Here is a 4,378-nt window from a genome sequence, read left to right as displayed (position 1 = left end):
AAGTGTCCCCTTATATTTTCTGTGTGTGTTCAGGTGATATCTAGAAAATAGAGCTGTTGTTTGTAATTAAAACTTTTAAGATTAGATGGTACAGTGTTTTTACTCTCTTCCAAACAGTAAAGTTCCTCTTTGTCTCTCAGTAGGAAATCTAAACCAGACAGTACAAGGGTACATTTCAGCGTTACAAGCCAATCAGTTTGCTAATTGTTCTGTGAGATTTGTTTGCAAAGTTTAAGGTGTTAAAGCAGGAGCTGGCATTCTGCCAGAGCCTCAGCAACAAGACCGCCTCCCAGCAACGAGACTGCCTGTCAGCCTTGCAAGGTACCCAATTTTCCAATTACTCTATAACAAAACTGTTGTGGGCAACAAGACTGTCTCCTATGTTTGCAAGCCAATCACTTTGTTCTTGTAAGATTTGTTTGAAAAGTTTGAGGTGGTAACTGTGAGCTGTGAACATCCGGGTTTGCTTGCTGCTGGCATTCGACCAGCGTCTCAGCAACAACACTGCCTCCCAGCTTTGCAAGGTAATTACTTTCCCAATTACTGTACACCAAAATGGACTAACTGTCGTGGTCAACAAATCTGCCTCCCAACTTTCAAGGTAATCACTTTCCCAATTACAATATACAAACTGTTATGGAACTTTACTTAACAAAGCCTTAAGACCGGGTAGTGACACTATCAATATGTCTATTTAAAGAAAAGAGATTTTTTTTTTTTTTTTTTTTTTTTGTTCTTGTAGTCATCTTGTCTATCAATGTATCAGAGGGTTAAAATAACAAATTGCTTGAAATGCCAATAATTAATATTCTGTTTTTATGCTGACATTCTACCAGATGCCGAGAAAAATAAAAGATCCCAGGCACAAAAGAAGCGCTGGAAACCACTTGACTTGGTCGATCCTGCTGTCCCAATGCTCACTGGCCACAACCAAGATGAGGCAGTCAGTCGTTTTCCATCTGACCAGGTAATGAGGATATGGTAGTGATCACGGACAGTCGAACAGTTTTCGAAACACATTTGAGACAATTAAGAACACTTACCCATACAGTTTAGGATTTTTTTGTTATAATGTCACACACGTGGCATAACAGTGCATGGTATGCAGAACATTTAAATGAAATGAATGTGTCAGGTCACTTAATGTCTTCTATACCCTTTTTCCTGGGTTAGCAGACGGCACCAGCCAGGTTATCTTTGGAAACACAGGATAGACCCACCTCCTTATGTTCCCCAGGTCCAAGGTAAATATCAAAAAATATTCCTTTATTAAGAAATTACAAGGTATGCCCACCCATAGGGCTGCTCGATTATGGCAAAAATAATAATCACGATTATTTTCACTGAAATCTAGATCTCCAGTATTTGACAATATTTATTTAACAATAACAATGTATTGAATAATGGCTTTAAAGATTGTCATAAAATAGTGTGCAAATACTGATAACAGTGTAAATGTTTACAATATAAAAAATAAATGAAAAATGTAAACATGTATGTTTAGTGAACTTTACAGTGTTGCTCCGTGGTGCAGGTACGACATTGTAGCAAACTTTACACACTATGTCTACTTGATCCACGTCTGACTTCGCGATCCCATAATGTTTCCACACCACTGAAAGTTTTTTTTTTTTTTTTTTTTTTTTTTTTTTAAATCTCTTTTCAACCAACGGCAGTCACTCTCCTCTCCAAATAACTTCTGCTTAGCTTTCCAAGCTTCCCTCTGTTAGCTCCTCTTAATTGTTGTGATGCGTGTTCGAAACGCAGAGAGGTGTGCTCGATTTGCCACATGGAGCAGCGCGAGAAAAAGCACCAGGGAGGTGCTAATAATCGACTCATTCTCTCGACTCCTTTTCAATGATCGTTGAAAGCCCAGATCGTAATTTTGATTAAAAGTAGATTCATTGAGCAGCCCTACCACCCATGTGTATAACCTGTGTGTATATATCTGATCTTTGGTGTCTATAACCACAGTTAATATGTAGTCTTTCACTTAAAGCATGTTTGCTAACTCAATTTTGTCTAATTTCTATCCAAAACAAAGGAAAATATGACAAAGGGTGTTTTTTGTTTTTTTGTTTGTTTGTTTTTTTTCATAGCTCTGAACAGGTAATTCTGATGTGGTAGTGAGCACATACAATATATTTCTTATAACACTTACCCATACAGTTGACCATTTCTATCTTGTAATGTTACCCAACTGGCATAACAGTTCATGCCATGCATTGCATTGTAAAGTGAAATTAAAGTGTCAGGTCACTTAATGTCTTAACATTATATTCTTTTTTGCCTGGGTTAGCAGACAGCACCAGCCAGCTTGTCCTTGGAAACGGAGAATAGACCCACCTCCTTATGTCCTCCAGGCAGCAAGGTAAATTTAAAACAGTATTCCTCCATTAAGGATTTATAGTGGACAGTTAGATTACCATTAAATGTTAAAGACATATGGTTACATGTTTGCCTTATGTAAACAGTAAGAATTTTGTTGTCTCGCTTCTGTTAGTTTTGTTTAAAGTTTTTAAAGTTACACTCACTTTCAAATTTCTTAGTAGTTATGCAAACAGCTGGAATTTTTTTTATCGCTTTGTAAGTTTAGTAACCGCTACTGTTTCATGTTTTCTTTAAAGTATCCAGTGTTACACTCTATTTCAATCTGTTAGTAGGTTTTCTAATTTTGATTAACTGTATTATCAGATTTCAGACACTCGTCCACCAGCAAAACGAGTCTGGGCAACCGATGATTTCCACACGGCATCAAATTCTCCACCTAAAAAGGTAACCCTAACCCTATGTATAGTCACCGGGGTTGATATTTAGTCTTTCACCTTAAGTGTGCTTGCTAACTCGTACTAAATATACTAAAATGTTAGACTAAACATGTACATTTGTCAATTTCTTTCATCAGACTCCTAAAATGCAGACATCTCAACAGCTGTCTGTTTAGCTGTTTCTATATCTATTGTTCTGAAAAAACATTTATACCATTTTATACTTAAAGCTTCAGATAAATTGACATCCACAGTGAAAAGCAGTGCAAATAAATACAAACATTTTGTGACACTGATCTTTTCTCAAGATGAATGTCAGTGTGTTCTGTTTCAATCACATTTAACCTGTAACTGAATTTGTGTCATTTCTTTACAAAACGTAACACAACTATGAAACGTGTTTTTATGGCACATGTACAGAACCATCTGGTTTAATCTGAAATCAGTGATTGAATTACATCTAATTTAAGAGCATCTGAAATCCTCTTACGAATAATACGTAAACAGGATTTCCTTTCATATATTTGTATTTAGGCTGCAATTTAGTTGATGTTTGAAGGCCCGCATCAACCTAAAATAATGTGTTATACTGAAAGAAATTAACTGCTTTAAAAATATGAGGAGCAGAAGGTACAGGTATGACCTTTGTAAAAGGTCATTAAAAAAACAGCTCTAAAGCAAATTACAGATATCTAAAATATTTTCATTTTTACTTCCCACCTCTGCTCTCTCTCACTGTTCCTGTCACTGTCTTTCTGGCTTATCTGATGCTGTGTATCTTTAGATTATGCTGTAATATGATTGAGGAGTGATATAATTTGGCTTGAACATTGTTTCATTATTTACCATAGTTAAAAAAATTTTTTTTACTTTACAAGAAAATCTAAATTTATACAACTATTGCCACTTAAAAATGTCTTACATCATTGTACCAAGAGTTACATATGTTTTTACTCAACCGTGAATGCATATCATTAATACTAAATAACATGTGTCACCTTTACCATTCCTTGATCAGCCTTTCCACAACACAAATGAACAACTACTGACAGAGGAGCTACAGAGAAACGCAGTTCAGCACTTCTGGTGTGTCAGTGCAACTCATTGTCAAAGTGATGAAAGGTACACAGAATTCTCTCGAAATCATCAGTGCACATGTAATGCCCTCACATTCCTGGCCTACCTTAATGAGGAACACCAGTTCAACACAGCCCGACTTGATAAGGTGCTTGAACAGGGAGATGCACTCTACTGTTGGATTAAAACAAATCTTCAGCAGGAGAGGCGTTATACACAAAATCATCTGACCATGGAGGACCTGCCCAAAGAAGTTCATGCTGACATAAATGTCTACAGTGTGAAAATGGACAACATAAGGTACGGATACCTGAAAGCAGAGGACAAAACTTATCAAAGAAAAGGATGGTGGTTGCCTCTTGCTAGTCGCCTTGTATGTCTGTCAACAGATGTGAACTATGCTTTGCTCATGGTTTCGCCTCAGTGCATTGCAGTTTTCCGTGACAAATCTGGGAGGTATGGATTATTTGATTCACATTCAAGAAGTGCAGCAGGTTTACCCCAGCCAAATGGAACAGCAGTCATGCTCACTT

The 4,378-nt window shown here is 36.8% G+C and overlaps 1 long non-coding RNA gene across 1 annotated transcript; it reads left to right on the top strand.

Annotated features, from left to right (window-relative positions):
* The first annotated feature begins 2,133 nt into the window (after positions 1 to 2,133).
* LOC109204857 (uncharacterized) lies at positions 2,134 to 4,121 on the top strand. Its single transcript, XR_002064383.2, has 3 exons — positions 2,134 to 2,371; positions 2,695 to 2,775; positions 3,787 to 4,121. It is a non-coding gene; the product is annotated as an uncharacterized LOC109204857 (long non-coding RNA).
* Positions 4,122 to 4,378: the final 257 nt, after the last annotated feature.

This window comes from Oreochromis niloticus, linkage group LG13 (genome assembly GCF_001858045.2).
Source record: "Oreochromis niloticus isolate F11D_XX linkage group LG13, O_niloticus_UMD_NMBU, whole genome shotgun sequence".
Taxonomy (NCBI): Eukaryota; Metazoa; Chordata; class Actinopteri; order Cichliformes; family Cichlidae; genus Oreochromis; species Oreochromis niloticus.
The sequence above is the reverse complement of the archived record's forward strand: the minus strand, read 5'-3'. Positions and strand labels throughout refer to the sequence as shown.